This window comes from Geotrypetes seraphini, chromosome 2, assembly GCF_902459505.1.
Source record: "Geotrypetes seraphini chromosome 2, aGeoSer1.1, whole genome shotgun sequence".
NCBI classification, from domain to species: Eukaryota; Metazoa; Chordata; class Amphibia; order Gymnophiona; family Dermophiidae; genus Geotrypetes; species Geotrypetes seraphini.
This window is the reverse complement of record NC_047085.1, coordinates 206766833-206791787: the sequence shown is the minus strand read 5'-3', so window position 1 is coordinate 206791787 and position 24955 is coordinate 206766833. Positions and strand designations below refer to the sequence as shown.

At 46.7% G+C, this 24955-nt stretch overlaps 1 protein-coding gene across 12 annotated transcripts in view; it reads left to right on the top strand.

Annotated features, from left to right (window-relative positions):
* The window catches only part of FARS2 (phenylalanyl-tRNA synthetase 2, mitochondrial), a 732018-nt gene that overhangs the window by 5574 nt on the left and 701489 nt on the right, over window positions 1–24955 (top strand). The window contains exon 2 of one of the 12 annotated variants that reach the window (XM_033934762.1): window positions 23259–23388. The exons of the other annotated variants lie outside the window; for them this stretch is intronic. The gene's annotated coding sequence lies outside the window, so the exon portion shown is untranslated. The remainder of the gene's footprint in view (window positions 1–23258; window positions 23389–24955) is intronic. 12 annotated transcript variants of the gene reach the window in all.

Genomic DNA, 24955 nt, shown 5'->3' with positions numbered 1-24955 from the left:
TATAGTTCTTTGAGCAAGGACGCTCATTCGTCCTCTTCAGCATGCCTTCCTCTCTTGCTGGGTGACACACCGAGATGCCTTGTAGACTTGTCTGCCCTGGACTTTGGTGGCTCAAGCAAGCATGGACTAGTGGCTGTGCCCACTCTTGTTGTGTAGGGGCATAGCACTTCACATTGCCTCCTGGATTGTGGTGATGACAGATGCTATCCATTGGAGCTGGAGAGTCATTTAATCGTCCTGTTCAAGGGTGTTGGTCACCCTCACAGAAAAAGTGGCCTATCAACTAGTTGGAACTCAGGGCCATTTGTCTGGCTCTGATGAGATTGTGGAAGACTCTGAAGGGCCAAGCGGTCAGGATCTTCTCCAACAATGCAATGGCAGTAGCCTATGTCAATCACTGGGGAGGTTCCAAGAGCACTTCTCTGGCTCAGAAGGTCTGCCTTCTTTTGCTTTGGGCAAAATGTCATTTCCTGGTGCTGATAGCAGCGCATGTGTCGGATGTGGACAACATTCAAGCAGACTTCCTCAGCAGATAGACTTTAGATCTGGGTGAGTGGGTCCTGTCTCCAAAAGTTCCAAGTGATTGTGTAACGCTGGGGGCAGCCCCACTTCAACCGCATGGCCATGGCAAGAAACAAGAAAGCGGATTGCTTCTTCACTTGAAGATCCGATCCTGGAAGCGAGGGGCTCGACGCTCTGGTGCAGCCTGTATGTTTTTCCTCCTTGGCTGATAGTCGACTGAGTCATTCGGAGGATCGTGGCTCATCAGGCCTCATCATTCTGGTGGCTCTAGATTGGCCTCGCAGCCCATGGTACACAGATCTGGGTTGAAGCCTTCAGTTGAGCGTTTTTCCAGAACTTTACACACTGGGGCCAGTTGCCATGGAGGATCTGGGTCACTTTGCTCTTCCAGCATAGCTCTTGAGTACACAACCTTAAAGCATAAGGATATTCTGCTCTGATTGTTGATACTCTTCTCAAGTCTAAAAAGTCGTCCTTGGTGTCGGCTTAAGCAAAGGCTTTGAAGGCCTTCCAACATCGATGCACCCAAAACTAGGTTGACCTGTATTCAGCTCCTATCTCGCTGATTCTTGCCTTTCTTCAGGCTGGTTTGGATAAAGGGCTTACTGTGGCTTCTCTGCGGGTCCAAGTGGTCTAGATAAAGGCTTCTCTGTGACTTATCTTGGGATCCAGGTGACGGGGTTCTCTCTTTTGTTTTTAGATCCCAGGAGCGTCTGTCCTTGTGGACATCTTATCCTGATGTTTCTGATTTCCTGAAGGGGACTCTTTGTGTTAGACCATCAGTTAAGCAGCCTTGCCCTTTCTAGGACCTTAACCCGGTGCCATCTAGCCTTGCCAAGGGTCTTTTTGAGCCACTTCGAGATGCTTCCCTCTTGGACTTGACACTCAAGACCATTTTCTGGTTGCCATTTCCTCCATATTTTGGAGGCTGGGGGTTCACTTCAGATGGTTCCTTCTTTCCTGCTGAAGATGGTTTCAGCTTTCCATGTTATTAAGGAAGTGTATTTGCCTGCCTTTTCAGTCTACAGGTTCAAGGACACAAGATCGCCTGTTGAAGAAATTGGATATGCGCAGAATTCTTCGTTATTTGGAGGTTACCAGAGAGTTTCATCTCTCTGACCAGTTGTTTGTGCTGACTCATTTAGTTAAGTGGGACGCTGATTTCCAGAAGGATCCGTAGGTCCATTTTGTCAAGCCTACATTTTTTCTGGGAAACAGTCCCCTGTTCCCGTCAAGGTGCATTCTATGAGGAGTATGGCTTCTTTATGAACCGAAGCAAGATCTGCCTCTCCTGAGGTGATTTGCAGGGTGGCAACTTGTTCTCTTCACACGTTTACCAAATTCTTTAGCTTGGATGTAGCAGCAAGCCCACTCTAGCTATTTAGGGGATTGCTTTTGTATGTCCCAGCTGTCTAGAATCTCACCTGTTGCACTGGAAAAACAGATTATGCATTTACCCTGGTGAAACTTTCTAGACTTCCCGCCCTGTCCTTCTTGCGCCTGCTTACCTTTTTCAGTCTTGTGTCTACTTCTCCAAGCTGATTCTTGGATGCCTGTCAGCCCTTGGGTTCTGGGAAGAATTTGTATATATGTTTAGTGGATAGTAGTTTCTGAACTCCTTTGAAGCCTGTGTTAGTGGTCAATTCCCATTCCCTCCCACCACTGCTGTAAAGCAACTCCCCTGACACACATGCATCCCGCCCCCCCTACCTTTAGCAGGAGAGATTACAACTCTCTCCAGCCGCCCTCCCCCTGTCCTGCCCACCCTACCTTGTTCACAAAGGTTGGCCAGAGGGATGCCTACTCCCTCCAGCCAGCAGGCCTGCCTCTTCAAATTGGTGGGCCTTCCCTTCCCCGGCGAATCCTGGGATGTGCTAGGGAGGAGCCTAAGGCTCTGATTGTCCCAGGTTGTTTAAGGCACAGGAGTCCATTCACCATGCTGCGGATATCTTACTAAGAGCCAGTGGTATAGGACTTATTGACCTGAGATCCCTCTGTCTTCATGACTGGCAAGGATTCCAAGCCTTGCTAGCCGAAGATGTTACCTATCCAAGTTGCACCTGCAGCAGCACATAATTCACTCAGGCTTCTAATATCAGCTGCCTGGCACGTGCTCATCTCAAGTCTATCTGAGAATGCAGAAGACAGCCAGCATTAGTGGCCGAAGCATGTCTGAGTAAATTAAGTGCTGTTGGAAATGTGACCAAAACAGAAGCCCCGTATGTAAAATATTTAATAAGACTACAGCATGACCCTCCAAAAGAAATAAGGATATGTTTGAAGTTCCAGAATTTGTGTTTTGCTCGCAGTTGCACAGTGTGTACTAGACGGAGGAATTTTAGTGAAATCTACTTTTCCATTCTGCATTGACTACTGTGCTATATGGCTGGCCCTTGATTTAATGTTAAAGCTGCTGCCTTTTAGCTTGCTGCTCTTAACTAGGTTTATGGACATACAGTATATCTCTGCAGAAAAGCTTCAACCGTAGAGCTTAATTACATTGAGGCAGTGTTAAAATAAAAATGAGAGAAAATCTAATTTGATATGAACAACAAAACGTGGCTCTGGAAATGGAAAATGCATTAGAGAGTATCATGTTTTGATATTCCTTTCAGTGCTCATATGAGCTGTGCATGCATGCTTGAAAATAATGATAAAAACGACAATATCACAAGCTTTCCATAGTTAGCTGGATTTGCAGTCAGATCACATTTCATAGCAGTAGACGAGTCAAAACACTGGTGAAATGGAAATACCTATGATAAAGCCATCCTTCCTGATGCATTAATTTGAAATATTTGCTGGATCGAGGTTAACTGATTTAAACCTTATGTTAAAGCATAGAAGGCAAGAGACAACATAATTCCTCTGTATCCTTAGAAGTGTTCTCGACATTCTATTTCAGATACATTACTATTGGTCCTGGGATGGTAATTATAGGCTGATTGCCCTTAGCGCTGTACAGCTGTATGTGTAAATATGTGAATGAGATAGCTGTAGGGAAAATTCTCACATGTATTGGCCTTATGGTGGAGTTTGAATGCAAATAAAATAAGTCCCATACAGTAGATTTTAATCTTACTCTCTAGCAGAGAGCATCTTCATATTGTTTGATTGTACCTAGAAAAGTTGATGTCATTTTTCATATATAATCCTGGCACATTTATAACTGTATATAGTGGAAGTACTGATGGTAGTGGGAAATTATTGCTTCAGCTTAAGCACTATGATTAAAGGGATTTTTAAAAATTAATTTTTATTAAACAAAGTTAAATAGCATAGCATCCCACGGATCAAACCAGATACTTGTGGGTTGTGCCCATCACTAGCAGGTGGCGAAAGAGATGGTCACAATCTGTGCAGCTCTGTTGGTTGTTGGCTCCTGACCTGTCCCTTGGGCTTTGTTGAGTTTTTGGGGTTCCTGTGCCTCTCCATGATTTCTGCCTCTGACAAAAACAAACAAACAAGAGCTTCTTCCTCCTGCAGTACCAGCTCTTCAGTGAGGGGACCGACCAGGTAAGAGACCCTTTATTCAAGCAGGCTCTGCCTGCAGTTGCGGTGAGTGTCGGGCATTTGGTTTGGGGGAGGGATAGCTGCCCCCACAGAAGCCGCAAAGAGATGTTCCTGGTGTAGAGGCAGGAGATCAGCTTTTGGCGGCTGTGGGATGTACAGACTCTCATTTATGGATGGTTCAGGCTTACGCTACTGTCAGGCACTGAGGAGGCCCCAGAGACTTCAACAGCATTGGGGGAGACTTTGGTGGGTGTCTTGGGGGTCTCTCGATGCACATGACCATCTTGGATTTGCTGGCGCATGATTTTACTTCCTGTCAGCAGGTGCAAGGAATCAGCGGCCACAGCCAGGGGGACTGTCACCGCGGCATCTTCTCAGAGCATAGGTGAGGTGACAAGTGGTTTAGAATCTAGTTTGGTGGCGGTTCCCTTCTCTCCGCGATTAACTTTTTTATGTTCAGGCCTTTTTACTGAAACTCCTTTAAGCTCCCCTTTTGACTATTTCCACAAAAAGCTCAGAAGGATTTGGAAGAGCTTTCTGTAACTTTGGACAAAGGTTCAGAGAGCCATTGGTCTGGGGGGTCCTACCACTCCCAGGATGACCCTATGAAAGAAGGGGAGCTCCCCCCTGAGGAGGGGGACAATCCTATGGTAGCATGTTTGTTTAGAAAAGGACTTGCCATCTTTCATAGTGCACGCATTGGAGGTACTGAGGATTTCTTCCCCAGAGCATATAAAATAGTAATTCTTTCACAGTTGCTGATGCCAAGGATCTAAAAGTGGAATAATTAAATAGAAAAAGTTGAGGAACAAATTGTAAACACCTTTTCATAATTCAAAAGATATTTTGGCACAACTCTATCCAGAAGTGCTTAATAAATTGTATACAACCTGTATGCATTATGCTGCTAAAGGTTTACTCTACTAAGATTCTAGAACAGGGGTGGGCAAATCCGGTCCTCGAGGGCCAGAATCCAGTCGTGTTTTCAGGATTTCCCCACTGAATATGCATTGAAAGCAGTGCATGCAAATAAATCTCATGCATATTCATTGGGGAAATCCTGAAAACCCAACTGGATTCCGGCCCTCGAGGACTGGAGCTGCCCTCCCCTGTTCTAGAAGATGGTAAAATTCCCTAAAGCAGTGGTTCCCAACCCTGTCCTGGAGGAACACCAGGCCAATCGGGTTTTCAGGCTAGCCCTAATGAATATGCATGAAGCAAATTTGCATGCCTATCACTTCCATCATATGCAAATCTCTCTCATGCATATTCATTAGGGCTAGCCTGAAAACCCGATTGGCCTGGTGTTCCTCCAGGACAGGGTTGGGAATCACTGCCCTAAAGAACCTTTCTGGTTTTGCAATTTTTATTCAGGTGTAGGGAGTAAATCCTGGTTTGCATATCCAATTTTATAATAGGGATATTTAGGAATATTTTGGTAGACAGTCTGTCAAAATTATATCATAAGAACATAAGAATAGCTTTACTGGGTCAGACCAATGGTTCATTTAGCTCAGTATCCCATCTTCACGGAGGCCAATCCAAGTCACAAGTACCTAGCAAAAACCCAAATACTAGCAGCATTCCATGCTACTGTCCCATGTCTGTCTCAACAGCAGATTATGGACTTTTCCTCCAGGAATTTGTCCAACTCTTTTTTTTAAACCAGCTACATTAACTGCTCTTACCACATCCTCTGGCAATGCGTTCCAGAGCTTAACTATTCTCTGAGTGAAAAAATATTTCCTCCTTTTGATTTTAAAATATTACTCTGTAATTTCGAGTGTCCCCTAGTCTTTGTAAATCTTGATGCAGTAAAAAATAGATCCACTTGTACCTGTTCTACACCACTCAGAATTTTGTAGACTTCATTCATATCTCCCCTTAGCCGTATCTCTTCCAAGCTGAAGAGCCCTAATCTTTCCTCATATGAGAGGCATTCCATCCCCTTTATCATCTTGGTTGCTCTTCTTTGAACTTTTTCTAGTGACACTATATCTTATTTTGAGATAAGGAGACCAGAACTGAATGCAATATTCAAGGTGAGGTTGCACCATTGAGCGATACAGAGGTATTATAACATTCTTAGTCTTATTAACCATCCCTTTTCTAATAATTTGTAGAATCCTGTTTCTTTCTTGGCTGCCGCTACACATTAGGCAGAAGGCTTCAGCGTATTGTCTACAAAGACACCCAGATCCTTTTATTGAGCGCTGATCCCCCCCAAGTTGGTCTCTAGCATCTGATAACTATGATTTGGATTATTCTTCCCAATGTTCATCACTTTGCATTTGTCCACATTGAATTTCATCTGCCATTTGGACGTCCAGTCTTCCTATTTCCTAAGGTCTTCCTGCAGTTTTTCAGTCTGGCATTTGGATGTTTTTCTTGCTAAAAATGTACAAATTTTGTTTTCAAAACCCATATTTTAGATGTTTTTCTAGGCTGTTTGTTTCCTTTGTGTCTAAATTCTAAGAGGGCCGTGTTGAAGATGTGTTTTGGGTGGGCTTAGGACTTGGATGCTTTGCAGTGATATAATTGAACATTTAACAAAATGTCCAGAGCACCATTTAGATGGTTTGGGGCTAGACCTGTTTTTAAAACAAATATGGACCAAAAATGTGCTCAAACTGACCAGATGACCACTGAAGGGATTAAGGATTGATTCCCTGCTTACTCCCCTAGTGGTTATAGATCCCCTTCTACCACCCAAAGATGTGAAGGAAATAGTACATACCAGCCTGTTTGACAGCTTCAGATGGCCACACAGACATCTCAGCAGAGCAGAGGAGCACTCTAGGGCAGTGTTTTTCAACCTTTTTACACCCATGGACTGGCAGAAATAAAATAATTAATTTGTGAACCGGCAAACTACTAGGACTAAAATTTTAAAACCCCGTTTCCGCCCCATCTCCGCGAGCTCAGTCACCTCAGTAACTATAGAAAAATAGACAAATATAGTGCAAAATATAGAAAGCAGATATAAATTGTCAAAACTGACATGTTTTGATTACTAAATTGAAAATAAAATCATTTTTCCTACCTTTGCTATCTGGTGATTTCATGAGTCTCTGGTTGCGTTTCCTTCTGTCTGTGTATCCTTTCTTTCATTTCTTTCTTTCTCCACTCAGGCCCAAGAATTGACCCTTTCTATTCCCTCCCTCCACCCTCTTCACACTACCCTCAGGCGCTGCACTGCAGCTTGAGTTCTCAAGCAAGGTCCTTGGCATCATTATCGATTCTTCCCTCTCCTTCAATGACCACCTCAACTCCTTGGCTAAATCATGCTTTTTCAGCCTCCACATGCTGAGGAAAGTAAGATCCTATTTTCGCCAACAACATTTCGCCGTCCTTCTCCAATCCATCATCCTCTCCAAACTAGACTACTGCAATGCCATCTATTTAAGCCTATCAAAAAAAAGTCTTCAAAGACTCCAGCTAATCCAGAATACTGCAGCCAAGTTGATCTTTGCAAAACGCAAGTCTGACCATGTCTCCCTACTCCTAGGCAAACTTCACTGGCTCCCAGTGATTTCCAGAATCCATTTCAAATGTTCCTGCGTGGCTTTTAAGATCATTCACGGCATCCTTCCTCCCTTAATCCCACTATTTTATAACTCCTCGAGTCCTGACTCTACCAGACCCGCCCAAAGGTATAAACTATCCTTCCCCTCTCTACACGGTATTCGCTATGCAGGCAAACTGGGAAAATCCCTTCTCTTCAGAATCACAGGTCTTTGGAACGACCTTACTACCCCGCTGCGGAACCTGGGCTCCCTCCAATTATTCCGCAAGCAACTGAAAACCTGGCTTTTCACTAAAATGTAATTCTATCCCTCCTTACTCTTCTCTTCTATATATAAGTTCATGTAAACCTTTTATTTCCCTTCTCTTCCTATATTTTAAGTTCTTGTAAACCGTGCCGAACTCCACATCTGTGGAGATGATGCGGTATATAAACTTAAGGTTTAGTTTAGTTTAGTTCCTATGTCCTTAGTGCTCCCGGTGCCTCCTTCCCATGTCCTTAGTGCCTCCTTCCCATGTCCTTAGTGCCTCCTTCCCATGTCCTTAGTGCCCCCAGTGCCTCCTTCTCATGTCCTTAGTGCCCCCAGTGCCTCCTTCCCATGTCCTTAGTGCCCCCAGTGCCTCCTTCTCATGTCTTTAGTGCCCCTTCCCATGTCCTTAGTGCCCCCAGTGCCTCCTTCCCATGTCCTTAGTGCCCCTTCCCATGTCCTTAGTGCCCCCAGTGCCTCCTTCCCATGTCTTTAGTGCCCCCAGTGCTTCCTTCCCATGTCTTTAGTGCCCCCAGTGCTTCCTTCCCATGTCTTTGGTGCCCCCAGTGCCTCCTTCCCATGTCTTTGGTGCCCCCAGTGCCTCCTTCCCATGTCCTTGGTGCCCCCAGTGCCTCCTTCCCATGTCCTTGGTGCCCCCAGTGCCTCCTTCCCATGTCTCTCTCACTGCCTTCCAGACTTTGTCCCACCCCCACCCCCGAAGCCAGCCTGCCTGCCTGTCTACCTCCCTGGCCAAAGCCAGCCTGCTTGCCTGTCTACCTCCTTCCCTCCCTGCCGCACAAAAAAAAAAGCCTCCCTCCTTCCTTTCCCGGTCCGCTGCTATCTTACCGCCCTGCTGCTGCTACTGCTAAAGCCGACACAAAGTCTTCTTTCCGATTGGCTGGCCCAGAACGTCCTCTCCGAAGTCAGAATTGACGTCGGAAAGAAGACTTCCTGTTGGCTTTAGCAGCAGCAGCAGCAGGGTGGTAAGATAGCAGCGGACCGGGTGAAAGGAAAGAGGGAGGCCTTTTTTTTTTTGTGCGACAGGTAGGGACAGGAAATGATCGCCTGTCCTGTTGTCCCCCAACACAGCTGCGGGACGCTTTCCCTGATAACGGGACATTTCGGCATCCCGAAGCTGTGTGTGGGGCAACAGGACAGGAGGTCTGAAAACAGGACCTATGGTCACCTTAATCTTGCCGGCTCTGTGCGGACCAACAGAAATTTCCTGCGGATCATTATCGGTCCGCGGACCAGCGGTTGAAGAACAGTACTCTAGGGAGTACTGCAGTGAATATCATATAAAAAGTCCCAGGTACACATCTCACCATGACCTGCTTAAATTGTATGGTGAGCCCTCCAAAACCCACCCCAAACTACCTGTACCTGTAGTAGGGCTATTGTTGTGGTGCATAGATGGGTAAAGTAAGTTTTGGGTGGGTTCTGGAGGGCTCACATTACAATATAAGCGGGTTGTGGTGAGATGTATACCTGGGACTTTTTGTGATGTTCACTGCAGTGCCCCACTGTTCTCCTGGGCTGTCTAAGAATGTTGGCTGCTTCTATGTCCCAATGGCTTGTTTGTATGCATTTTGGATGTTCCCCCCCCCCAATGGTCCTAAAAGATAGATGCACTAATGGCAAGCACAACTAGAAATTGTCATTATCCCAGGACAAGCAGGCAGCATATTCTTGACTGATGGGTGACGGCACCGACGGAGCCCCGGTACGGACAATTTTAGAGTGATTGCACTCTAAGAACTTTAGAAAGTTCTAGCTAGGCCGCACCGCGCGTGCGCGAGTGCCTTCCCGCCCGACAGAGGCGCGCGGTCCCCAGTTTTCTTAATTCCGCGGAGCTAAGAAGACGCGTGTTTCCAACGGCTGTTGGAAGTTTTTCTACTATTTCACTTGCCTTCCCGCTCGCGCGTATTTTTCTCTTCATATTTTCTTTCTTTCTTTCTTTTTTACCCTATTGTGTAAAAAAAAAAAAAAAAAAATTATTTTAATTTAATTTTTTTATCGAACTGACCCGGCGGGGCCTGTTGGCACCATCGAAGCCTCGGGCTTCGATTTTGCTACAGCAGTATTTCCCTTCATGCCCCCGTCACCGGGTTTCAAAAAGTGTCAGCGGTGTGCGCGCCCTATCTCCCTTTCCGACCCACACAAGTGGTGCCTCCAGTGTCTGGGTCTGGACCATAGGGCTGAAACCTGCACCCGCTGTAGTTCTTTACAAAAAAGAACTTTAAAAAATCGACAAATTCAGCAGCGGATCCTTTTCGGTACCGCTATGGAAAGTGCACCGGTATCGACGTCGACGACTTCTTCCAAGTCGACTCCGACTACCTCGGCACCGCCAGATCCATCGTCGGTGTCGACTCCTGTAGGTAAGCCGGCTAAGAAGCCTTCCCCTACTGTTCTAGGCCCGCCAGTCGAGCATGCAGTGAGCCAAGTCCTGCAGACTGAGCGCCGGCCCCGTAAACGCTCCGCTCCCATTGAAGTCTCTGCATCGTCATCGGCATCGACTTCACCCGAGCGTCGAGCGGCACCGAAGGTACCGAGCAAGAAAAAACCGGTACCGGTGCCATCGGGACCAACGTTGGATGAGCGCATTGCCTCTATCCTCCAGGTCCAGCTTAAGCAGCAACTACAACAGTTGCTCCCGGCTCTCTTGTCTCCGAACCTTCCAGTGTCGGTACCGACTGAGCCTTCGGTGCCGTCTGTCGAACAGCCTCTGTTATCGGCATCGACTGTTTCGGCACCGCAAAAATCTTTGTCCATGCCTGTTCTATCAGCAGAACCAAAACGGCGTGCTACTCATACGGTGTCGGAACCGGTACTGGTCTCTGAACCCCGTACCGTACTACATTCCCCAGGTACCGTCTCCACTCGGTCTGGTAAATCGGTACACAAGACTAAACATACTGATACATCGACTCCACTTTCCCAGGGCCGTTTACAATCGGTACGGGACCCTGACTTGTGGGATGATTCAGATGATCCCCTCGGTACCGAGGAGGATTATACATCTGATGAGGAGGAACCATCGGTGCAGGATACTACTGCTAAGCCAGAGCACTCCTCCTTCACAAAATTTTTAAAGGAGATGTCAGACACCTTGTCTATTCCTTTAGAGTCTGACTCTAAAAAATCCAAGGCATTTTTGGATGCCTTGGATTTTGACCAACCTCCTAAAGAGTTTTTAAAGTTACCCCTCCATGACATCTTGAGGGAAACTTTTTATAAGAATCTGGAAACTCCTTTGACAATCCCAGGAGCCCCAAGAAAACTAGAATCTCTATATAAAGTGATTCCAATACCTGGATTTGACAAACCCCAACTTTCTCATGAATCCCTGTTGGTAGAGTCAACTCTAAAGAAGACTACAGGAGCCAGTATGTATGCCTCTGTCCCTCCTGGTAGAGAAGGAAAGGCCATGGACAAATTTGGAAAGCGTCTTTACCAAAATGCAATGCTGGCCAACCGTTCAAGTAATTACGCTTTCCATTTCTCGTTTTACCTGAAGCACCTCATTCAACAGGTAACCTCTTTTCAAAAGTATATTCCGGACCGTAAACTTCCTGCTTTTCAGCAATGTACCTCTAGTCTTCTGCAACTCAGGAAGTTTATGGTCCGTTCTATTTATGATACTTTTGAACTGACGTCTCGTGCTACTGCTATCTCTGTAGCAATGAGAAGATTGGCATGGCTACGGACCTCAGAACTGGACGTAAACCATCAGGACAGACTTGCCAATGCTCCTTGCCTAGGGGATGAGCTGTTTGGGGAGTCCATGGATACCACCACCCAAAAGCTCTCCGCCCATGAAACTAGGTGGGACACCTTGTTGAAAAACAAGAAGAAACCTCCTCCTCCTCGTCCATTCAGGCAACAACCTTCATATCAAAGGAGGTTTTCTGCTCGACCGGCGCAGTCCCATCCTCCTCAACCTCGCAGACAGCGTCAGCAGCAACAACAGACTCGTCAACAGCAGCCTGCTGTCAAACCGGCTATTCAACCTAAGTCGACACAGCCCTTTTGACTCCTTTCTCCAGGACATTGCCAGTCTTCCTCCCTCGTGTCCTCTACCTCAGCCCATAGGAGGTCGACTACAAGTTTTTCTAACTCGCTGGGAAGCAATCACCTCCGACCAGTGGGTTCTTGCTATCATCGCCCACGGCTACTCCCTAAATTTTCAGACTCCTCCACCTCTAAGTCTGCCAAAAGAGTCTGCTTCCAACAAGGCTCAATCCCTCCTCCTCGCTCAGGAGGTTCACTCCCTCCTTCTTCTCAATGCCATCGAACCAGTTCCTCTGGACCAGCAAGGCCTGGGATTTTACTCCCGGTATTTTCTTGTACCCAAAAAGACCGGAGATCTCAGACCAATATTAGATCTCAGAGATCTCAACAAATGTCTGGTCAAGGAGAAGTTCAAGATGTTATCTCTTGCCACCCTCTATCCTCTTCTTTCTCAGGAAGACTGGCTATGTTCCCTCGATCTCAAGGAGGCGTATACTCACATTCCAATTCATCTGATGTCCAGACAATATCTGCGCTTTCTTGTCAATCAACATCATTACCAATACAAGGTGCTACCCTTCGGCCTAGCCTCCTCGCCCAGAGTATTCACCAAATGTCTGATTGTGGTCGCAGCTTATCTCCGCTCCCACAACTTTCAAGTCTTCCCTTACCTGGACGACTGGCTCATCAAGGCTCCTTCTCCTCAGTCCGTTCACAAAGCAACGGATCAGACCATTTACTTCCTCCGACTGTTGGGGTTCGAAATCAATCTACCCAAGTCGCACCTCATTCCGACTCAGCGGCTTCAATTCATTGGAGCCATTCTGGATACTGTTCAGATGAGGGCTTTTCTTCCTCTAAACCGCCTTCACACCATCCTTCATCTCTGTCAGCAGGTGTTCCAGCAACCTTCCATCTCTGCGAATCACATGATGGTGCTCTTGGGACACATGGCCTCCACAGTACATGTCACTCCCTTCGCACGTCTCCACCTGCGTACTCCTCAATGGACCCTAGCGACTCAGTGGTCACAAGCGACGGATCCTTGTTCACGACACATATCTGTGACCTCGTCTCTTCGACAGTCGCTTCTTTGGTGGTTGAAATCATCAAATCTATCCAGAGGTCTACTGTTTCATCTACCTCCTCATCAACTGGTCATCACCACGGATTCCTCCCCCTATGCATGGGGAGCTCACTTGAACGAGTTTCAAACTCAGGGGTTTTGGACCACCCAGGAAAAGAAACACCACATCAATTTCCTGGAACTCAGAGCGATATTTTACGCTCTCAAAGCTTTCCAACATCTTCTTTTTCCTCAGGTTCTCCTCATTTGCACCGACAACCAAGTTGCAATGTATTACATCAACAAACAGGGAGGGACAGGATCCCGTCCCTTATGTCAGGAAGCTCAAAGGATTTGGACCTGGGCGACTGCTCGTCACCTATTCCTGAAAGCAGTCTACATCCAAGGGGAACAGAATTGCTTAGCAGACAATCTCAGCAGAATTCTTCAACCTCACGAATGGACTCTCGACCCTTCGACTCTCCAGTCCATTTTCTCTCAATGGGGCACACCTCAAGTGGATCTTTTTGCAGCTCCCCACAACCATCAACTGCCCCTGTTTTGCTCCAGACTTTACTCTCCTCACCGTCTGGAACCCGATGCATTTCTCCTAGATTGGACCAATCTCTTCCTTTACGCATTCCCTCCTCTTCCGCTCATGCTGCGCACCTTATTCAAGCTCAAGAGGGAACAAGCCACCATGATTCTCATCGCTCCACGGTGGCCCAGACAGCATTGGTTTTCCCTTCTACTTCAGCTCAGTTCCAGGGAACCCATACCTCTTCCTCTGTTTCCTTCACTGCTTACACAGCATCAGCAAACACTGCTTCATCCCAACTTACAGTCTCTGCACCTGACAGCTTGGTATCTCTCGGGCTGACTCCAGCTCATGCTCTCCTGTCTCAGCCTGTTCGTTCTATTATTGATGCTTCCAGGAAACCGTCCACTCTTCAATGTTACCAACATAAGTGGTCTCGCTTCTCTTCCTGGTGCCAGTTACATCACCACAATCCCATATCTACAGCAGTGGGACTGGTGTTGGACTATTTATTGTCCTTATCTGACTCTGGTCTGAAATCCTCTTCGATAAGGGTCCACCTTAGTGCCATTGCAGCTTTTCATGAGCCGATTCATGGGAAACCCCTCTCAGCTCATCCCTTAGTTTCAAGGTTCATGAAGGGCCTCTTCAATGTGAAACCACCTCTTAAAGCCCCTCCTGTTGTTTGGGATCTCAATGTGGTTCTTTCTGCGTTGATGAAGCCTCCTTTCGAGCCGTTGGCCTCAACGCATTTTAAATTTCTCACTTGGAAAGTGGTCTTTCTCATAGCTCTCACTTCTGCCAGGAGGGTCAGTGAGCTTCATGCGCTAGTGGCGGATCCACCTTTCACGGTTTTTCACCATGATAAGGTCGTCCTCCGCACACATCCCAAATTCCTTCCTAAGGTTGTGTCTGAATTTCATCTTAACCAATCCATAGTTCTACCTGTTTTTTTCCCAAAGCCTCATTCTAATCCAGGTGAACAGGCTTTGCATACCTTGGATTGTAAACGTGCTCTGGCTTACTATCTTGATCGCACCAAACCTCACAGATCTTCTCCTCAACTATTTTTGTCATTTGATCCTAACAAGTTGGGTCATCCTGTCTCTAAACGCACTCTATCCAATTGGCTGGCTGCTTGCGTTTCTTTTTGTTATGCTCAGTCCGGCCTGACACTGGAAGGTTCGGTCACAGGCCACAAAATTAGAGCTATGGCAGCGTCTGTAGCTTTCCTCCGTTCCACTCCTATTGAGGAAATCTGCAAGGCTGCCACTTGGTCCTCAGTCCATACTTTTACATCTCATTATTGTCTGGATGCATTCTCCAGACGGGATGGACACTTCGGCCAATCGGTTTTGCAAAATTTGTTTTCCTAATGGCCAACCTTCCCTCCATCCCTCTTTTTGTTAGCTTGGAGGTCACCCATCAGTCAAGAATATGCTGCCTGCTTGTCCTGGGATAAAGCACAGTTACTTACCGTAACAGGTGTTATCCAGGGACAGCAGGCAGATATTCTTGCGTCCCTCCCTCCTCCCCGGGTTGGCTTCTTAGCTGGCTTATCCTAACTGGGGACCGCGCGCCTCTGTCGGGCGGGAAGGCACTCGCGCACGCGCGGTGCGGCCTAGCTAGAACTTTCTAAAGTTCTTAGAGTGCAATCACTCTAAAATTGTCCGTACCGGGGCTCCGTCGGTGCCGTCACCCATCAGTCAAGAATATCTGCCTGCTGTCCCTGGATAACACCTGTTACGGTAAGTAACTGTGCTTTTCTGGAAAAAAAAAATATTTTGCTGTTTCAAAAATGGCCATTTTTTCTACCTGATTTTTGGATGAACTTCCAAAAATGACTAAAGTTGGATTTAGATGTCATATTGAAAATACCTCTCTGTCAACCAGCTCACCTTTATCCATGTGTGTATTTACACATTCTAAGAAATGAAGCAAATTGATGATTCAAGACTTCCCGTGGCCGAACCCATGCTGTCTCTGACCCATTAAACCATGTTTGTCTACAATACATGTTCCGTAATAATATTATTTATAATAATTTCCACTCCTTGTCCAGAACTGAAGTCAGGCTTACTGGTCTTTAATTTCTCGGACTCCTGGAGTCCTTGTTAAATATCGATATTGTATTGGCCACGCTCTAATTTTCAGGTACTACGGACAATTTTATAACAGGTTGCATATCACTAACAACAAATCAGCAATTTCAGGTTTGAGTTCTTTCAGTACCCAGGGGTGCATACAAGTCCATCTGGACTAGGTGATTTATCACTTTTTAACTTTTGTCCATTTGGCTGGTACATCCAGAGTAGTGGCTCGTGTATTTTTCAGTTGCCAAAGACAGGAGCATTCCAGTTTCCTAGGGACTGGTGGAGGCTGGTAGAGTGATATGTGCATGTATGTTTTCTCGGCATTTTTCATGGACTCATAAACTAGTGCTCTTAGAAAAATAGAAAACAATGAACTTTACTATTTAAGCCTCTGCTTGAATCTCCTCTTTTGCTGTCATTTTTACTGTAGGTTGGCTGCAGGTATTTTTAGATTCGATCCATCTTGTTGAATTCATTCCTGCTGAGCTTCCATTGTATAGATTTTTTTTTTTTCTGCTTTGCAGTGATTGAGATTTTGCATTGGGAAAAATGGAGCAAAAGATTTATGGAGTTTGTACAGTTTTGAAAATGGCTCATGTTTTGCCCCAAGCTTTATATTCTTGCAACATCTAGAAAAGATTTACATAGAAAAAAAAAAAAGTTGAACAGTGGTGACTTACAATATAAAAAAAATGGAACATTTCATCTTGCTCTGCTTGGAAAGTCAGGAATATTTTTGCAGGGTACGTGGTAGAGAGATATGATGGAGTGGGTCTACATAGGCTGTTAGAGGCTGTGTGTATGTACAGTATATTTCTGAGGGAATGAGAAAGGGATTGGGATTTGTATACTGTCTTTTTGTAGTTTTACAACCACACTCAAAGTGGTTTACACACAGGTACTGTCTCGATGGGCTCTCAATCTATCTAATGTACCTGGGGCAGTGGAGGATTAAGTGACTTGCCCAGGGTCACAAGGAGCAGTGCGGTGTTTGAACCCACAACCTCAGGGTGCTGAGGGAAGATGTGTGTGTATTGGGGGAGGTATGTGGCAAGCTCTGTAGAGGTATATATAGAGTGGAAAATGTCTGGAGCAAGGCGTGAGTGGATTGGTATGTGGATATATCTAGGATATAAGGGGTATGGGTGGGTATAGCATTTGTGTTTATGTATCTATGTTGGCTCTATGATTGTGAGAGGATGGGGAGGCAGAAGGGCACATTTGAAAGGATAAGTTCTGTAAACAGGTACCGTATTTTCTCGCATATAACGCGCGCGTTATACGTGGTTTTTACGTACCGCGCACACCCTTGCTCGTTATACGCGTGAGCGCGTTGTACAAAATTTTTTTTACATAGTTCCCCCCCACGTCTGATTCACGCCCCCCCCCCCCGCAGGACCGCTCGCACCCCCACCCCGAAGGACCGCTCGCACGCACTCCCACCCGCACCCACACCCCCACCCTGAAGGACCGCTCGCACCCCCACAGCCTCCCGCCCCCCCCCATCATGTAGAAGCTCCTACTGGTGTCCTGCTGCTTCCTCTTGGCGGTCCCGACACGATCGGGGCAAGAGGGAGCTCAAGCCCTCTTGCCCCAGCCAACCGCGGCACCCCCGACACGATCGGGGCAAGAGGGAGCTCAAGCCCTCTTGCCCCCCTGACTCCCCGACACGATCGGGGCAAAAGGAAGCCCAAGCCCTCTTTCCCCGCCGACTCCCCAACTCCCCGACAATATCGGGCCAGGAGGGAGCCCAAGTCCTCCTGGCCCTGGCGACCCCCCCCGCTAGTTGTTCGGGCCAGGAGGGAGCCCAAACCCTCCTGGCAACGGTGACCCCCCTACCCCCACCCCGCACTACATTACGGGCAGGAGGGATCCCAGGCCCTCCTGCCCTCGACGCAAACCCCCCTCCCCCCAACGACCGCCCCCCCCAAGAACCTCCGACCGCCCCCCCAGCCGACCCGCGACCCCCCTGGCCGACCCCCAAGACACCCCCACCCCCCTTCCCCGTACCTTTGTATAGTTGGCCGGACAGACGGGAGCCAAACCTGCCTGTCCGGCAGGCAGCCAACGACGGAATGAGGGCGGATTGGCCCATCTGTCCCAAAGCTCCACCTACTGGTGGGGCCTAAGGCGCCTGGGCCAATCAGAATAGGCCCGGGAGCCTTAGGTCCCACCTGGGGGCGGGGCCTGAGGCACAGGGGCTCAACCCGACCATGTGCCCAAGGCCCCGCCCCCAGGAGGGACCTAAGGCTCCCGGGCCTATTCTGATTGGCCCAGGCGCCTTAGGCCCCACCAGTAGGCGGAGCTTTGGGACGGATGGGCCAATCCGGCCTCATTCCGTCGTTGGCTGCCTGCCGGACAGGCGGGTTTGGCTCCCGTCTGTCCGGCCAACTATACAAAGGTACGGGGAAGGGGGGTGGGGGTGTCGTGGGGGTCGGCCAGGGGGGTCGCGGGTCGGCTGGGGGGGCGGTCGGAGGTTCTTGGGGGGGGCGGTCGTTGGGGGGAGGGGGGTTTGCGTCGAGGGCAGGAGGGCCTGGGATCCCTCCTGCCCGTAATGTAGTGCGGGGTGGGGGTAGGGGGTCGCCGTGGCCAGGAGGGTTTTGGCTCCCTCCTGGCCCGAACAACTAGCGGGGGGGGGGGGTTCGCAAGAGCCAGGAGGACTTGGGCTCCCTCCTGGCCCGATATTGTCGGGGAGTTGGGGAGTCGGCGGGGCAAGAGGGCTTGGGCTCCCTTTTGCCTCGATCGTGTCGGGGGTGCCGCGGTTGGCTGGGGCAAGAGGGCTTGAGCTCCCTCTTGCCCCGATCGTGTCAGGGGTGCCGCGGTTGGCTGTGGCAAGAGGGCTTGAGCTCCCTCTTGCCCCGATCGTGTCGGGGAGTCGGGACCGCTAAGAGGAAGCACCGGTAGGAGCTTCTACATGATGGGGGGGTCTTGAGGCTGTGGGGGTGCGAGTGGTCCTTCAGGGTGGGGGTGCGGGTGCGAGTGGGAGTGCGTGCGAGCGGTCCTTCGGGGTGGGGGTGCGGGTGCGTGCGAGCGGTCCTTCGGGGTGGGGGTGCGAGCGGTCCTGGGGGGGTGAATCGGACGTCGGGGGGCATCAGGCTTTCAGGGTGGGGACAGGACTTCAAGGGGGAGAGGAGAGTCGGGCGGGCGAAAGGAGAGTCGGGGTGGCCAGAGGAGAGTCAGGAGGCGACGGGAGAGTCGGGCAGCATGCGCGGTATACGGGTGTGCGCGGTATATAAAAATTTCTGTACATAAATTTGTGTTTTTTGCGCGCTATACCCGTGTGCGCGTTTTACACAGGTGCGCGTTATCTATGTGAAAATACGGTAATCTATCTGTGTTTCAACGTATGCTATTTTTTGGAGGACTTTATTTCAAAGGAACCTCCAATTCCAAATGGAATGCGTCTTTTCCCTTGGTTTTTGTTTGTTTTGTTATTTTTTTATATGCACACTAAATTCTGTTCCATAAATTTTTCAGAGTTATTTGATGCCCCTAACAAATATTTATTTTATTTAACTCCCCCCTACACAAAACCATAGCGTGGTTTTTAGCGCCAGCCACGGCGATAATAGCTCCGATGCTCATAGGATTCTATGAGTGTCGGAACAGTTACCACCTCAGCCGGCTCTAAAAACTGTGCTACGGTTTTGTAAAAGGGGGGATTATATATTTTAAAATTTATATTCCACTTACATCTAAGTGGATTACAGGAATAAAACCAAACATGAGATTTAAAAAAAAAAACACCCAAAAAACATTTTCAGCTAGTTATGTCTAAGTTCTGTCCAACATTCTGTTTGGTTGGAAATAATTTTAACCCTTTAATTGGCAGATGATGAAACAACTGCTTTACGTAATTTGATGTTGAATGAGAGCAACACTGCCAAGTAATAGGTAATTGGAGATGCAGATCTCCCATAAGAGCCATAGAAAACACATGTTGCATTTTGAGCAACAATGCTAAATAAAGGGTTAAAAATTCCTCTCAGCCTGTTGACCTTGATATTATGAACTTGATAAAATTGAATAATGGAAGGCAGTGGCTCTCAGACCTGGCCAGTCAGATTTTTTGAATATCAGTAATGAATATTCTTAAGATACATTTGCATGCAGTATCATCATTGCATGCATATTGCTCATGCATATTCATTGTGCATATCCTGAAAACCTGACTAGCAAGAGGTCCCCTCAGAACAGGTTTGAGAACTACTGACTATGTAGGGCTATTTGATAACATATGGAAGATGGAGATATGGACAAGTTTAGTTTCTGTCTTTTTATGATCTGAGAGGGTTATGAAATATCAGCAGTGCTCCCTATTCTGTAACCTCATTTCCTGGGTAAGCAGCTACTGATCCTGAGACTGCTGTTGATGGGTCTTCTCCCAGTCTTCAATGGCGGCCTTTGAGCCAGTGGCGGCCCACAGAGACCTGGGAAGCTCGCACACTTATCTGGAGTCCCCTACTCCCAGTGAGATCTGGTGCTTACTCACCATTCTTGTTCCCAGCAGCACTGCTCTTACTCTTTGGCCTTTAGCAGCATGAATGAAGTAAACACACAGCCTTCGGTGACCTGGAGGTTTTCTCTCTGCTACTGCTTCCTACCTATGGTGCTAGATGATAGACAAAATTAGAGACTGCTAGCAGTGTGTAGAATGTTACCATGGCCACTCTTACTAGCATTAGTAACCTAGGAAGGTAGTGTCACAAAAAAGAAGTCTCTTCTATTAAACTATGGTTTGCAAATATACTGAAACCTATGTATACAGAGCTTGCAAGGGAAAAGAGAAATTATATTTTTCTGGAAGCCAGAATACCTGCAAATTCTGGTGCAAAAGGTTATTCATCATCTATCTTTTTCAGCTCTAACTCCGTTTTTACTGGATGAGTTGGAAGATGTCTTTCTGTTCTGCTCTGAGTGTAACAGTAGTACAAGTTGCAGGACCTGGGTTGGATTATCAGTTTCCAGAAAAGCCACCTGAAGCCAGCCCAATCCCTATAGTTCTTGGGAATCTTTTTCAACGTGGCAGAGGGCCATGTTTTCTTCAGAGCCATTCAAACTGAAGCTCACTCACCAGATGTCAGACGTCCGAGCAATGCCAGTTCGTACAACTTGGCACTTACTCCAGGTGCTAGGGTTGATGATAGCAACCACAAAGGTTGTCCCTTGGGCAAAAACTCATATGTGCCTCCTTCTGGACATGCTATTGTCCTGCTGGTCCTTGCAAGCGGATTTGATTCAGTTACTGCTGTCCTGAAGGGTGTAGGTGTCAAAGTTTTTGTGTTGGCTCCAAACAGAGGGTTGCCACTTGTCATGTCCTCTTGGGTGATCCTGATGACAGTTGCCAGCCTGTATGGCTAGGGTAGTCATTATAAGGGTCATCCAATTCAGGGACGCTGGTTGCCCTCTCATAGGAAATGGAAACTTAAGTCATTCATCTGATACTACAGACATTGGAGAACTCCCTGAAAGGCACAGCAATCGGAATTGTTTTCAGACAATGCCACAGTGGTGACTAGAGGCCCAGTTGTTGTTTGTTGGGCCTAAGTCCACCTGCAGGCTCTTTCAGCTGCACATAAGCAGGAGTGGATAATGTTCAGGTCAACTATCTCTGCTGACAGATGCTGGCCTTGGGGGGGAGTGGTCATTGTTCTGGAAGGCCTTTGACAGCATTGTTTGTCCATGGGGACGACCGATGTTCAATCTGATTACATCAGCAGCAATAAGAAAATGAATCTTCAGCTGAAGAAATGATCTAAGACCAGAAATGCTGATTTGGACACTAGTTCAACCGTGGCCAGAAAGATGGCTGTTGTATGTATTTCCCTCATGGTCTAGAATAGGCTGGGTCATTTGCAGAATAGCGAGCCACCTGGAGTTGGTAATCCTGGTTGCCCCAGACAGGGCTGTGGAGTCAGAGTCGGAGTTGGAGTCGAGGAGTCAGAGACATTTTGGGTACCTGGAGTCGGAGTCGTGTGTACCAGAAACTGAGGTGTCGGTGTTGAAGGATTTATCTATCTACTCTACAGCCCTGGCCCCAGATTGACTGCATCAGCTGTGGTACATGAATCTAGTGTGCCAGCAGAGGGACAAGGGTCTCAAACTGATTAATTCTTCCCTTCTGTCACAGGGTCCGTTCCTATGGAGGATCTGCAACATTTTGGGCTTATGACATGGTGCTTGAGTGCATGGCATTAGTGCAGAAGGGCTACTCAGAGGTGGTCCTAGCTACCCTTCTAAGATCTAAGAAACCAGCAACTGCTGTGGCCTGTTCTAAGGATTGGAAATATTTCATTTCTGGTGTGCTAATGAGAATGTGGAGTCTTTAAGAGCTCTGATGTCAGTGGCCCTAGTGTTTCTCCAAAGTGCAGGTGCCAGGCCTCTTGTGCATTAGGGCTCGAGTAGAGAAAGTTTCACCAACTTCTCATTAAGAAGTAGCCAGATTTTTGAAGGACATACACAAGATGCATCCTCCTGTATGGCAACCTTTTCAGTTATGGATCCTTAGCAATATTTTGCATGGCCTTGGTAAGACTCTGTACAAGCCTTTGCAGGAAGTGTCTCTAATAGGACTTTCTGCTAAGACAGTTTTTCTGGTGGCTTATCGCCTTGTATGCTTATCAGTTCTAATTGAATTCATATGACGATTTTACCTGCGTACATTGACTGTGGTAAGCAGCAGCTGATCTCTTTCCTGTTTCAACCTGACTCTATCCCTCCGTCTTGAATTATTACATTACCTTAATGAAATGTAAACTGCATAGATCCTGCCAATGCGGTGTCAAAACATCAAATAAACTTGGAAACTTGGGGTGCATTCCACCAAAAGTGTGGCTTCTTCATGGGCAGGGCCCTGGGTAGTACCGCCTGAGGAAATTTGTAGTACGGTATTGCCTGCCCATGAAGAAACCACACTTTTGGTAGAATGCACCCCAAGTTTCTTCTGTGCTCACAGCAGGCTCATCTGTCTCGCCCTAGACTCAAGGGACTGCTTTGGTACGTCCTACTGGTCAAGACTGATGTGCCTTTTGCACCAGAAGGAAAAGATTAGGTTCTTACCTCACTAATCTTCTTTCTGGTAGAAAGGCACATCAGTCTTCACAGCTTGCCCTGTCAGTTACCGATTTTGCCTGCTTACTGTCTCAGAAAGGTATTGTGTTTCCAAAGCTTGGGATCTTCTATTAGACATTTTTGAAGATTAAAGAGACATGTTAAGAGGCAAGTGAGAATAAGAGAGATCAATAGGTGTTAGTGCTAGTTGTACTCAGGTAGTTTGTTCATCCCATCTTGTTTTCTATACTGTTTTATTGACATTGTTTAGCTATAATTGTTGCAGAGCAGAATGGAAGTGATTTGTTGGGGAGATTCCCCATATCCCTCCTTATATATCCTTTTATAGTGGTTTACAACTGCTTTTAGACAAAGTGAGGAGCTGCAGCCCAGCCCAGTGAGAAGGGAGGTGGAACTGAAAAGGTAGATGTCTTCTGCAGAACTCACGGTTAGAGGAGAATAACCCATTGCTCAAGATTGATCCTAATCTTTTCTTATTCAGGTTAAAAATATTTTGAACAAGTTAATGCAAAATTATAAATGCAATGATATCTCAAATGTTCTGCAATAAATATACTGTTTCTTTGCTATAGTATGAGTGATTGTTGGAGCAGTATAGATTTTAATTTTTCATGAATTTATCCATGCCCTCCAGGTATTTTTAATTAAATTATTTGCAAATCTGATAGGTCTGGTTGTCTCAGTGGATTTCCTCATAACTCAAAGGACAAATGAACTCTGCAATTCTCTTGCTCTGGAATTCAAAGTCTGCGGTACTGCAAAAAGGAACTGTTAGAAGCCTTCATTCTAAGTGACTCGGTAGGTTGCTACATTCAGTGATATTAGAATTTCTGTGTAGAAATTCATACCCGGGCAGTGTAGATAAAAGAGCAGAGCACAGAAATCAGATGGTATTAATAATAGGCAATTTATTAAAGTAGAAGAAATAAAAAAACAGTGCAAATGTGACCATGTTTTGCCTATGTAAGGCTACGTCAGGGCAGATAACTGTCAAACAAACACATTTGAAATTTAAACCAAATCATAAAAACTTAAATCATATTGAATAAAATAAATTAATTATAAGAACAAAGATAAAAGCATCCGTGTGTAAAAGTGAAAATATAAATGATGATAATAAGAATAATGAGAACCGACCAGATAAAACTAAAACATAGATAAAGTATAAGGATATATGGGTATATGTGCATCTTAGACAAAAATTGTGACAGCTTAGGTTGAAAATAGCAAATGGTAAAAGAGCAAAGCTTCAAATGCAAATTACTCCAAGCCACAGCTGCATCAGCAGTTTTTTATACAGCTTTTCTCAAAAGTTCATCTGGGCCACCTGGGTGGGGGGTGGAAAGTATTTTTAATCTTTAATTTGAGTGCAATTTTTTGAATATGAAGATGGGGGGTGTTATATTGTCATAGATTACAATTTGATTGAATTTAAGTGCTATTATAGTGTAATATGATTGTATATTCTGTTAAACTTATTTTTGATTTCAAAATGAGTAAAGATATTTAAAAGTTCATCTGGGCTTTAAAGCTGGACTTGGAGTTAAGAGGTTGTATATGATTGGTTCCATTCTTTTTAAAATCTCAGATCTTTTCAAGTAAAGGTGAATGGGAAGATCTTGACCCAATATCCCTTACTTATGGGTATACCACGAGGGTCAGCACTGTCTGCATAATCTTTAAATAGTGCCATTGAGTGCTGTGTTTGAACATTTACAAGTCAGCTATTGTATGTATGTTGATGACATACAGATTTTTCCCCCAATTGATAGGGATGAGGATTTTGCTCCGAAAGTGGCTTAATGTATGGATTGTGTAGGCGAGTGAATGACTGACAATACACTCTCCCTCCGAATTCGCAAGGGTTAGGGGCAGAGCTGGCCCACAAATATGGAAAAATCGTGGATAACTTTTAGGGCCGACTGTGACCCACCCCGCCTCCCTCCAGCGTCCCAGACCTTACCTGGTGGTCTAGCGGTGATGCGGGGCAGGAGCGATCTTCCTACGCTCCTGTCCCGTGCAGAGTCAAAATCAAAAATTGCTGCCGTGAGTTCCCGTTGCAGTCTCGTGAGACCATGGGAACTTATGGCAGCCATTTTTGATGATGGCTCTGCACGGGGCAGGAGCGTAGGAAGATAGCTCCTGCCCCGCGTCACCGCTAGATCACTAGATACATAAGAACATAAGCAATGCCTCCGCTGGGTCAGACCTGAGGTCCATCATGCCCAGCAGTCCGCTCACGCGGCGGCCCAACAGGTCCAGGACCTGTGCAGTAAACCTCTATCTATACCCTTCTATCCCCTTTTCCAGCAGGAAATTGTCCAATCCTTTCTTAAACCCAAGTACTGTACTCTGCCCTATAACG